This window comes from Rutidosis leptorrhynchoides, chromosome 2 (assembly GCF_046630445.1).
Source record: "Rutidosis leptorrhynchoides isolate AG116_Rl617_1_P2 chromosome 2, CSIRO_AGI_Rlap_v1, whole genome shotgun sequence".
NCBI classification, from domain to species: Eukaryota; Viridiplantae; Streptophyta; class Magnoliopsida; order Asterales; family Asteraceae; genus Rutidosis; species Rutidosis leptorrhynchoides.
Window position 1 is genome coordinate 147,709,713 of NC_092334.1, and position 14,005 is coordinate 147,723,717.

The 14,005-nt window shown below is 32.0% G+C and overlaps 1 non-coding gene across 1 annotated transcript; it reads right to left on the reverse strand.

Annotated features, from left to right (window-relative positions):
* Positions 1-10,964: 10,964 nt before the first annotated feature.
* On the reverse strand, positions 10,965-11,071 carry LOC139894985 (small nucleolar RNA R71). Its single transcript, XR_011775457.1, has one exon. It is a non-coding gene; the product is annotated as a small nucleolar RNA R71 (small nucleolar RNA).
* Positions 11,072-14,005: the final 2,934 nt, after the last annotated feature.

Here is a 14,005-nt window from a genome sequence, read left to right on the forward strand (position 1 = left end):
AATAATACTAATGATAATAATAATAATTTATAATAATAATAATTCTTAATGATAATGGTAATAATAATATGTAATGATAATACTAATAATACTATTAATATTTATAATATTAATACTTAATAATAATAATAATAATAATTGATAGTATTCAAATTACAATTATAATATAAGCATAAAACTAATATTGATGTTGATATTTGTATCCATAATGAAAGTAATGATGAAAATATAACAACTATATTTTAACTTGCATTTTATTTTATTTATTATGTAATATCATATAACACATTCTATAATAACTTATATTAGGTATTAAATTTTTTTATACATTTTAGTATATATTAATATACATTTATTAATAATTAAGTATAGTTTTCTTAAATATATACTATATATAATTATGTTTTAAATAACATCTTTATATAGATTTATTATATATCTTGAAGTAAATAAACCTAAAGTATACATCTAATACTTGGTTAACGTTGATAAATTAGGTTCAAACCATTTAAATTCCATATACTTTCTATAATTAACTAAAAAAAAATTTAAATATTAATTTTAAATTATCTTAGGTTATTTTTTCATAATATCTAAATCACACAATAGTTATATTTATAATATATCATTATTTACACATATAATTATTTATATCTACTTTTCTATTTACAATTTAAGGTTCGTGAATCATCGGAAATAGTCTAAGGGTAAATGAATACATGAACACAGTTCAAAGTTTTTTTTTTTGAGATTTCAATATTACAGACTTTGCTTATCGTGTCGAAATTATATTAAGATTAAGTTTAAATTTGATCGAAAATTTCCGGGTCATCACATTTGATGCTGAGATCCATGGACTTCCAGCTGATTTTCGAGAAAACTTTTCAAGGTTTTTCGTAGACTCTACAACTAGTCTGGACGACAACTTCCTGACCTAAATCAAGAAGCGCGTGTCTTTTTCTTGGAAGACTGTACTTCCTTTTACATTCCATTACAATAAACTGGGTAAAACTGATTAAAATCGTCCAAAACAAAAGTATCTTCAATTATTTGTGCAAAAATATGTGATATATGTTTTAAATAACTTGATAAATTTTTCCCACACTTGGCTTTTATTTTTCTTTCTTTGCCTTTTTATTCTCTTCTATTCCATTTTAAATGAATTCAAGCGTTTTGGGTTGTTTCTCAATTTATGTCATTTCCGAGGTAACAATAGTTTCGGTGTTAACACCTAGTTTTATCGTTCATAAATATGTATAAACATGATTTTGAGTTCATTTAGTTAAAAATTTTCAAATTTTTTTACTAGAAGTGGGTAGTCAGTATATAAGACTAGGGCTGTTCTTTATTATCAGAGAGCACTAGATTCTAATACAACTACTGGTTTACTAGTATTTTAACGGTGGCTATTAAACCAACTGTATAAGTCAAACCTTTAAAATCCAAAAGAATTTAATCCCTTCCCACACTTAAGATCTTGCAATGCCCTCATTTGTAAGAAATCAGTAACAATTTAAATTATTGAGGGGTGATTAGCGTAGAAAAATGATTAAATTTTACCAAAGTTTCAAAACATATTGTTGTTTGTTTGAATGATAAATGGTGCACATCATTTGTTCATTCCTGCAGTTGTTATATCACATTTATTTTGCATCTTATCATCAAAATTAGTTGCTTTTGCTGAACTTAATGCCAGTCTTTGAAAGTGCGCTGTTTTTTCCTGTTTTGTACATGAGATAAACTACAAACATATATATACATATTTTTGAAGTTGGGTATATCACCCCACATTCAAAAATTATTAAAATCTAACAATAAAAGTTAGAAAATTATAAAAACTATTACAGTATCAAAAGAAGTATTAAAAGTATAAAATTACAAGTTACAAAATAAAAATAGGAATAAAAGAAAATTACGGTTGATGAGGATGGTTCCAGTAGGGATTCCATTCATAGCCTTAAGTGCTGTAGAATGCTTGAGCTGAGTTATATGTAGGGAACGGTGGTCGGGTCTGTATAGTCCAGGGAGGAAATATGGCCGGTTAAGTAGGAATGTAGTTTGTGTTTATGTAGGCACAATGGCTTATGATTTGGCTTTGATGATATTGCCAATCTGCAAATGCTCGTTGTCTAGCCATTTCATACTCATGTTGGGCCAATAAAATTCGCATTTCTGTCATCTGATTTCCTCCACCCGCATTATCTTGCTCCTGATCTCGTTCTATCTGTGGATGCGCGCCATCATATGGTACTGCAGCGTTATGTCGTTTCTTTAAAACCTTTGCACCATGATATACTTGCACACCAATTCTATCACGGGGTTCTGGTACTGCAACTAATAATCCCCCTGACTTCTATCCACACCGAGATACTCAGCAATTAAAGTAATAAAGATACCACCTCCTATTATACTATTAGGCTGCATACCCCTAACCATTACCGATAAATAATAACCCACACAATAAGGTATACTCACAACGCTCTGTGGGTCTCGAATACACATGAGGTAAAATAAATCATTTTCATTTACCTTCTCTTTGTTCCTACCTCGCTGTGTAATCGAGTTTGCTAAAAACCTATGGATCACTCTTAGCTCAGCTCTATTAATATCAGTATAAGAGTAATATCCCCCACGAAATCAGTTATGGCTAGTCATTCTACTCCATATTCCATTCATATCAAAATTTTCATCAACCCTCCTACCATTAATTATCAACCTTTAACAATCAGTAGATGCTAGTTCCTCAGGCGTATATATACACAAAGCCTGAGCCATATCTAATAGAGACATATGGTGCATCAATCCTCCTAACAAAAATCTAATAAAGCTCCAATCAGTTAAGGTAGCTACCCGATCATTTATTTCAACACTACATAATAATTCAACACACCATTCTCTATATACAAGCCTACGTATATTGAATAATCATTCCCAATCATTAAAAGTAGAATTACCATACCTTTGTGTAAGTAATTCTCTGATTGGCTCGACCAATCCCACTGTTTCTAATGGTTCCCAATCTATTACCCTGGGTACTTCAACATTATTTGACTAAAGGGTGTGTAAGTTCCTCTGATATTTTAGATAATCTATCCAATGTCTGTCAAATCTTAAATTAGGGTGTAAATCTGCCAATTGTATATTTGAATATGAAATGAATTGATGCGGTAGATTTTGTCTGTATTGGTCGTTAATCTCCTGTTTGTCTGCATTCTCAGGAGGAGCATTGTGAGCTTGGGATGCGGATGAAGATTCACCCCTTTCAGTCCGCAAAACACATTAAACACAATTTTTGTGCATCCAAATATGCATTAGTGTTAGCAAAATCATAAATCAAAACAATCATAATGACATGTTTAATCAATATTAAACTTATACACAATTTCATAAAATTAACAATTCTAGACTTTTACAAATAAACATATATCAAAATGTATACAATGTTTCTAAGCATTCATCTTCTAAAACATGTTAAAAATAATCATTATAGCAATTAAACAAGTTCCAAATGGCATTCATGTCAATTAAATCAAGTTCATGCATTTTTGACTCAAAAAGTCAACAATCTTGCTCAAAAATCATGTTTATGATCAAGGTTCTGATCATTTAGCAACCTAAACATGTTACACTACTTAATTAAGTATGAACTAACAACAAAATTCGGCCATAACCCGTTTATATCAAAAAGCCCCAATTTTGCTCAAGAACGCAAACCATAGATTACTCAAAATTTGAAGTTCAAGGCTTCTAATCATGTTAAATAGCATCAATCTAGGTTATACAAGCATAATATACAAACAATTTAAGCACAATTAAACTAGAAATCATCAAAATCAAATTAGGTATAATTTTGCTCAAGAACACTAAAAATCCGGATTAAAGAGTGTTTAGATGTAGAAATTACAGATCTCCTTGAAAAACTTCTTGGTAGGATTCTTCTCAACATGATTTTAGCAAACAATTTGATGATTAACGGTGAAAAATCGCGTTTTTAGAGTGTTTTGTGTGTGTTTTTCGCAGAAATATTGAGAATGGGGATGGGGACTGGTCTGTCGACCAGTTTTTATTTGTTTTGGGTTTTTCTTGCTCCGCGAGTGCGGATGTGGGGTCACACAAACCTTCGCGAGTGTGGCTCTTTTTTTTTTATAAATCCTTTAACTATTAAAACAATTAATTAATTAATTTTTAAAATTTTGTTTCCTTAGATTGAGGGCGTTTCGGTACGTTTACCTAGTCCGTCCCTCGACAAAATTTTAAAATTTGTCATTTTAAAGCGATTGTTTTAAAAGCAAAGATTTTTGGATTTTTTTTTAATATTTTTGGCATACTTTAAATAAATAATTAAAAATAATGATAACAAAATTTCTCGTCCCGCCCTCGGGTAAAGCAATTTCAGTTCAATGACCTAGTCTTCAACTCACGACGAATTTTATAAATCAATTTTTTAACTTAATAAAATAAAGTAAATTTTGTTTTTAAATTCACACCAAACTTAAATTTAAAATGCATAAAAGTTTATATAAATATTATTAATTTTTCATACTTACATTTAAAATAATATAGTTATATATTAATTTTAAAAACAAGGTAAAAATAAAAATCTTTTTTATCTTTTATCCCACTTTAATCAATCAAATATTAACAAAAATATACGTCCATCTTTTGGGTAAAGTAATTTCGGCTAAATTACCTAGTTTTACTCCTGACGAATTTCTGAAATATTTTGGATTGATTGATTAAAGATATTTATACCTTATGAATAAACGGTAAATTTCGTAGTGATGAGTTAATTTTTTGTATGATATCAATAATTTCGGTTTCGCATACCTAATTTTATTGAATATCAATTTAATACTTTATAACGAACGATTCAGCGTTTATTATCAAAAGGTTAAAAACAATAAATAAAAACAAATAAAAACTGTACATACTTACCTGTGAGATAGAATTCTCAGAGACCTGCTTTAGCCGACTCATAGGAGAGTCGTTCGATTTGGTTCTCCATTGCTGCATAAGCGTAACCTCGATTCTTCAATAACTTTTCTTCTAAACCTACGAACGGTCCTTCTCTGCATAAAGTAACGAACTCAGAATTGGAATGTGTTTGATTGTTCGAACATTTACCTTCAGGTGACCATTTTCCGCATTTATGACATCTTTCAAGGTGTCGTGCTCTTCTTTTTGGTGCAGATTTTGATTTTCCTTTACCAAAATGTATCTTATGATGATCTTTCCTGAGTTATTTCCTCACTTCGTCTATTTTGCCTCTTATGAATGATACCAATTCACTCTGGAAGGTGTTATTATTACGTTTAGTAATCATAGCGTGTAGTAGTAGACCATGAGTCAAATCAAAGGAATTCTTCATCTCGTAAAACCTAAAAGAAATAAAAATTCAGAATGGAGGGAGAAGACTAGTTCTTTAGGGTCTGCTAGGGAAAAACCATGCGGATTCCATTTTCGAGAACTACACGAAAACAAAAAATCTAACTCTAACAGAAATACATATTACCCTTAAAATGTTCGAATCTTCCCACACATAGTTAGCTGTGGTGTCGAAATTGTGATTAACTTCATCTTCAACTTCCATTAGATTATCTATGTAATGTTTAACTCTGTGACCGTTAACTTTAAATTCAATCCCATTTGAATTTATTAACTCTACTGTTCCGTATGGGTAAACTCTTTTGACTATGAATGGTCAAGACCATCTTGATTTCAGTTTTCCAGAAAATAGCTTGAATCGTGAATTGAAAAGAAGAACTCTGTCTCTTTCCTTGAATTCTTTTGAACTTCGGATTCTTTTATCATGACATTTTTTCGTTCTTTCCATATAGATTAATGAATTTTCATATGCATCGTGTCTTAATTCTTCTAATTCGTTTAGTTGACTTAACCGTAGACGTCCAGCTTCATGTAAATCAAGATTACATGTCTTTAAAGCCCAAAATGCTTTGTGCTCAATTTCTACTGATAGGTGACATGCTTTTCCGTAAACGAGTTTAAAAGGTGTGGTTCCAATTAGAGTTTTGAAGGCTGTTCTAAAAGCCCAGAGTGCATCCTCCAATTTCATGGACCATTCCTTTGGATTTGATCCTACAGTTTTCTCTAGAATATGTTTTAAAGCTCGGTTGGTATTTTCAACTTGTCCACTTGTTTATGGATGATAAGCGGTTGAGATTTTATGAGTTACTCCATATCTTTTGAGAACTTTCTCAAGTTGATTATTACAGAAATGAGTACCCCGATCACTTATTAAAGCTTTCGGTGTTCCGAACCTTGCAAAAAGACGTTTTAAAAAGTTGACTACAACTCGTGCATCGTTAGTTGGGAGAGCTTGTGCTTCCGCCCATTTAGATACATAATCAATGGCAATGAGAATGTAGAGATTATTATGAGATTTTAGAAATGGACCCATAAAGTCAATACCCCAAACGTCAAATACTTCACATACTTGAATGACATTTTGTGGCATTTCATCACGTTGACTTATTTTTTCGGCCCTTTGACATGCATCACATGATTTACAAAGAAGGTGTGCGTCTTTGAAAATTGTAGGCCAATAAAATCCAGCGTCGTAGACTTTTCCTGCTGTGAGTTAAGGCCCATAATGCCCTCCTGTTGGTCCTGTGTGACAATGGTTTAAGATTTGACTAGCTTCATCTCCGAATACGCATCATCGTATTATTCCATCGGGACAACTTTTGAATAAATGTGGATCTTTCCAAAAATAGTGTTTTATACCACTAAAGAATTTCTTTCGTTTTTGGTACGACAACCCTTTTTCAAGGAATCCACATACTAAGTAGTTTGCATAGTCTGCAAACCATGGAATTTCATTATAATTGATTTTCAAAAGTTATTCATCAGGAAAGTTGTCTTGTATGGCCGATTCATTTAGAACTTCTAATTCGAGATTTTCAAGGCGAGAAAGATGATCAGTGGCGAGATTTTCTGCTCCCTTTTTGTCTCGGATTTCAATATCGAACTCTTGTAAGAGTAAGATCCAACGGATTAATCGTGGTTTGGTATCTTGTTTTAAAAATAGGTATCTAAGAGCAGAATGATCGGTATAGACCACCGTTTTAGCTAGAACGAGATATGAACGAAATTTGTCAAAAGCAAAGACAATAGCAAGGAGTTCTTTTTCAGTAGTTGTGTAATTCGTTTGTGCTCCTTGTAACGTCTTACTAGCGTAATAAATTAGTTGAAATCATTTTTCAATCCTTTGTCCTGAAACGGCTCCTGATAATGCTAAAAATGAACATATATTTCATAGCATTATCCCTCAAGAAAGACAAGCTTTTAGTTGCAATTGTCCTATTTACAAGTGATATTCGTTTAAATAATAAAAGGTGAAGACAAAAGACAGATTCGACGAATTGAAGACGTAAACGACCAAAAAGCTCAAAAGTACAAAATACAATCAAAGTGGTTCAAATTATTGATGAGAAACGTCTAAAAATTTCAAGAGTACAAGACGCAAAACGCAAAATACAAGATATTAAATTGTACGAAAGGACGTTCGAAAATCCGGAACCGGGACCAAAGTCAACTCTCAACGCTCAACGCAACGGACTAAAAATTATGAGTCAACTATGCACAAGAATATAATATAATATTTAAATAATTATATAAATTATTTATATATTATATTATATATTATAAACATCGGCAAACAAGAAAACAAAGGAGTGTGAGCTGATACCTACCTCCATGCGATCGCATGGCCTGTAGGCTTATTTTCCATGCGATCGCATGGCCCTGAAATCCAGGCCACATGCTATAAATTCGCGTGTTTTGGCTCAGTTTTTACACAATACATCCATCCATCTCTCTATCTATCATACGTAAATATATATATATTTTAATTTTAATTTTAATTTTAAATTCTAATAATAAGGGTATGTTAGCGAATGTTGTAAGGGTGTAAGTCGAAATTCTGTCCGTGTAACGCTACGCTATTTTTAATCACTGTAAGTTATGGTTAATGTTATTTTTAAATTAATGTCTCGTAGCTAAGTTATTATTATGCTTATTTAATGCCGAAGTAATCATGATGTTGGGCTAAATATTAAAATTGGGTAATTGGGCTTTGTACCTTAATTGGGATTTGGATAAAAGAACGACACTTGTGGAAATTAGACTATGGGCTATTAATGGGCTTTATATTAACTAAATGATACCTCATTAATTTAATATATAGACTTATAATTTGACGTATTTATATATAACCACATACGCTTGACTGGGTACGGTGGGCGGGATATCTATAAATACCAATAATTGTTCATTTTACCGGACACGGAACTGGATTAATAGTTAATAGACTTGTTGAAACAGGGGTGGATTACATTCAAGGGTAATTGGTGTAATTGTTAACAAAGTAGTAAAACCTTGGTTTACACGCAGTCGATAACCTGGTGTATTCATTAAACAAATTATTAAGACCTTGTTACAATTCGAATCCCCAATTAGTTGGAATATTTGACTTCGGGAATAAGAATAATTTGACGAAGACTTTCGCACTTTATGATTATGACTGATGGACTATTATGGACAAATCCGTATGGACATATCGAATAATCCAGGACAAAGGACAATTAACCCATGGTAATAAAACTAAAATCAACACGTCAAACATCATGATTACGGAAGTTTAAATAAGCATAATTTATATATTTCAAATTTAATTGTACTTTTAATTATCGCACTTTTATTTATTGTCATTTTATTTAATTGCATTTTTAATTATCGTACTCTTTAATTATCGCAACTTTATTTTATCGCACTTTTATTTATCGCAATTTCATTATCGTTATTTACTTTACGCTTTAAATTAAGTTATATTTATTTTTAATATTTTACATTAGGTTTTAACTGCGACTAAAGTTTTAAAATCGACAAACCGGTCATTAAATGGTAAAAACCCCCTTTTTATAATAATAATATTATTTATATATTTTTGTATTTTTATAATTATAAGTTAAAAATATAGCGTTAAGCTTGTTTTAAAAGATCCATGTGGAACGAACCGGACTTACTAAAAACTACACTACTGTACGATTAGGTACACTGCCTATAAGTGTTGTAGCAAGGTTTAGGTATATCCATTCTATAAATAAATAAATATCTTGTGTAAAATTGTATCATATTTAATAGTATTTCGTTGTAAAAATAATACTATTTCCTAGTACACCTCGCACACATCAGCTCCCATTGCAAAATCACTTGCATCGCACATGAGTTCAAATGGTAGATTCCAATTTGGAGTTATCATGATCGGCGCATTAGTGAGTTTTTCTTTAAGAATATTAAAAGATTTGATGCATTCATCCGAAAAGATGAATGGAGCATCTTTTTCAAGGAGTTTATTCATAGGAGTGACAATTTTAGAAAAATCTTTTATGAAACGTCGTTAATTAGGGTTGTTTATTTAATTATTTAGTTTAGTTTTATTATTTATTTTGTATATTTAGTTTAATTAGTTTTAATAAATTATAAAATTAATAGTTTTATAAAATAAATAATATAAAAATAATATTTTTATAAAATTGTACTTTTTACAACTTTAAGTTTTATTTTTATATTTTGTATCTTTTTATTTGTTTTAGCGTAATTTTTGTATTTTTCGCTCATATTTAGTGTTAAGTCATAGTTTTTACCATAGTTATTTCTAGATTTTTAGGCTTTGCCGAAAAATCCCTTAAGTGCTTTTTCTTTAGACTAAGATTTAGGTGCTTTAGAATTTTGCGACGCCATTTTTATATTTTAGTACCTTTTTAAGTTATTGCCGTTTTGGGATATAGTATTTCTCTAAGCTTTAATATTTTTAGACGTAATTTTTAATTCTTAGTTTTTAGTTCCTTTTTAAGTTTCGACGCGCTACTTTCTTTTTATTTTTCGACCTTTTATTTTTCGACATTTTTCGACACGCAATCTTTTTCTTTCTTATTTCTCGACACTCTAGTTTATAGGACATAGATTTTTTTTCTATTTCTTCTCTAAAATTTCAAAACGAAAAATTATTTTAAGTGGTTAAATTGATAGACATTCATTTTCTGGTTCGTAGTAATAGTTGGATTTGTACGTGGACCAGGTTATTGGAGCCAAACAGTACTCAATTATATTGAGACCAAACGAATCCTGCCCCTCTGCTGCATCTTTTGGCTATTCGAAACGTGGGCAAAATCAGAAAAGTCTATTAATTTGATAACTTATATAATTTTTCTTATTTTTATAACTAATAGGATATTCAGTGAATGCACAAAGCAAAACGTTCACCACCTTTTGTACGTTCACCACCTGTAACTCGATCAAGACATCTAGCAAATATTGTCGCCGTTGATTTTTCTTTAGAATCGTCATCTAGTCAACCAAGTACTCCAATTCAAATTTCCGATAATCCAATTTTTGAACCCGACCTCATAATTGAGAATCCGGAGAATATTCAGGGACAATTCATAGATCCTGAACCATTAATCTTTCCTCTGGAACCACCAATCATTCAAACAGAGATTGTTGAGGAACGAACCATTAAATCAGAATCCTCTAGTGATTCAGATTCAACAAATTCAATCATGAAGAATCTGGAACCTCTAAGTATGAAAGACCGAATGAGAGCTAAACGCACTGGCCAAGGTCACACAATTACTCAACCAGACATTAATGCGCCAGATTATGAAATCAAAGGACAAATCCTACACATGGTAACTAATCAATACCAATTTAGTGGTGCACCGAAGGAAGATCCAAATGAACATCTTCGTACCTTTAATAGGATCTGCACTCTATTTAAAATAAGAGAAGTGGAGGATGAATAGATATATCTCATGCTATTTCCCTGGACTTTAAAGGGAGAAGCCAAAGATTGGTTGGAATCGTTACCTGAAGGGGCGATTGATACATGGGACGTTTTAGTTGAAAAATTTCTTAAACAATTCTTTCCGGCATCTAAAGCCATGAGACTTCAAGGAGAAATTGTTACGTTCACACAAAAGCCAAATGAAACTTTATATGAAGCTTGGACAAGATTTAGAAAGTTATTAAGAGGATGTCCGCAACATGGTTTAGACACTTGTAAAATAGTACAAATATTCTACCAAGGATGCGACATCACTACAAGGAAAGACATCGATATAGCAGCTGGTGGTTCTATTATGAAGAAAACAGCAACTGACGCTTACAAAATTATTGATAACACTGTTTCCCACTCACATGAGTGGCACCAAGAAAAAGATATCGTTAGATCATCTAAAGCAGCTAGAGCCGATTCTAGCCATGACTTCGATTCCATTTCTGCAAAGATAGATGCTGTCGAGAGACGAATGGAAAAGATGACTAAGGATATTCACTCAATACGAATTAGTTATGAGCAGTGTGGAGGACCACATTTAACAAAAGATTGTCTCAGTATTGAACTAACAATGGAACAAAGAGAGAATGTTTCATACATAAACCAAAGGCCTGGAAATAATTATCAGAATAATTATCAACCGCCAAGACCAATCAACAATCAAAACCAGAATTATAACCGAAATGTTCCATACAACAACCAACAAGGTCCAAGTAATCAACAAGTATCCAATAATACTTATAATCAGCAAAGACCTATTTTTTCAAACAAACCACCACAAACCGATGATAAAAAGCCAAATTTAGAAGATATGATGTCGAAGCTAGTTGAATCTCAAACATAGTTTTTCACATCTCAGAAACAAACGAATGAACAAAATGCTCAAGTATTTAGAAATCAACAAGCTTCTATTCAAAATTTAGAACAAGAAGTAAGTAACCTAGCAAGGTTAATAGGTGAAAGAAAACCGGGAAGTCTACCTAGCGATACAAATGCTAACCCCCGGAATGAAACAGCTAAAGCCATTACCACAAGAAGTGATATTACACTTAAACCACCTGAAATGCCTGTAATTTCTGATGAAGCTATTCCTACTCCACAAGAACCACAACCTGAGCAAGATAAGGAAAAAGAACCGGTAGTTGAAAAGGTTAACGAAGATAACACAGTTAAGGCTAAACCTTATGTTAAACCATACCAACCACCACTTCCTTACCCGAGTAAAATGAGAAAAGAGAGACTTGAAGCCAAGCAATCCAAATTCTTGGATATGTTTAAACAAATAAATTTCAATCTTCCTTTCATTGATGTGATTTCAGGAATGCCTAGATATGCTAAATTCTTGAAAGATTTAATCACAAATAGAAAGAAAATGGAAGAACTCTTGGCTGTTACAATGAATGCTAATTGTTCTGCAATGCTGTTGAATAAGATACCAGAAAAACTTTCAGATCCAGGAAGTTTCACAATTTCATATTTTCTGGGTAGTCTTAGTTCAATAGAAGCATTGGCAGACTTAGGTGCTAGTATAAATCTAATGCCGTATTCACTATACGCTAAACTAGACCTTGGAGAATTGAAACCAACACGAATAAGTATACAACTAGCAGATAGATCAGTAAAATATCCTAGAGGGATAATGGAGAACATGCTAGTTAAAGTTGGTACTTTAGTATTTCCAGTAGATTTTGTTATTCTGGACATGGAAGAAGATTCTCGAGTACCTCTTATATTAGGAAGACCATTCTTAAACACGGCTAAAGCAATAATAGACGTGTTTGGTAAGAAACTGACCCTAAGTATAGAGGACGAGAGTGTTACCTTTTCTGTTGATAGAGCCATGCAACAACCGCAATCTGCAGATGATACATGTTATTATATTCAAACTATAGATTCACATGCAGAATTATTAGAAGAATTTCCAGAATTACAAGGAATCGGAGAATGTTCTTTAGGAGAAGGAACTGAACCAATTGATGAAACTGAAATGTTAGCTACACTAATGGCTAATGTATATGAACCAATAACAGAAGAAATTCAAATGCTAAAAGAGGAAGACAGATATCGATATAAATCATCGATAGAAGAACCACCGACATTAGAGTTAAAGCCACTTCCAAACCATTTGGAATATGCTTATTTACATGGTGAATCTGAATTACCTGTAATAATATCATCTTCTCTTACTGAAAATGAAAAATCTCAACTCATTTCTGTGCTAAAAGCTCATAAACCAGCTATTGCATGGAAGATTCATGATATTAAATGAATAACTCATTCGTATTGCACACATAAAATCCTTATGGAATAAGGTCATAAAACATATGTGCAACGCCAAAGAAGACTAAATCCAAATATGCAAGATGTTGTTAAGAAAGAAATTATTAAACTATTTGATGCAGGTTTAATTTATCCAATTTCTGATAGTCCATGGGTAAGCCCAGTTCAATGCGTACCTAAGAAGGGTGGCATGACTGTCATCACAAATGAAAAAATGAGCTTATTCCTACTAGGACTGTAATAGGATGGCGTGTTTGTATTGATTATAGAAAATTAAATGACGCCACCAGAAAAGATCACTTTCCCTTACCTTTCATTGATCAAATGTTGGAAAGATTAGCCGGAAACAGTTACTATTGTTTTCTTGATAGTTTTTCGGATATTTTCAAATTCCAATAGCACCCGAGGACCAAGAGAAAACCACGTTCACGTGCCCTTATGGTAATTTTACTTACAAATGCATGCCATTTGGACTTTGCAACGCTCCTGCAACCTTTCAAAGGTGCATGATGGCGAATTTTCACGACATGATAGAAGAATGCATGGAAGTTTTCATGGATGACTTTTCAGTCTTCGGTGATACTTTTGAATCATGTCTAGTTAATCTTGAACGAATGCTTATTAGATGCGAACAATCAAATCTAGTACTTAATTGGGAGAAATGCCATTTCATGGTTAAAGAAGGCATCGTTCTTGGTCATAAAATTTCAAAGGAAGGAATTGAAGTGGATAGAGCTAAAGTAGATGTAATTGCTAAACTTCCACATCCCACCAATGTTAGAGGAGTTAGGAGTTTTCTAGGGCATGCCGGTTTTTACCGACGTTTCATAAAAGATTTTTCTAAAATTGCCACTCCTATGAATAAACTCC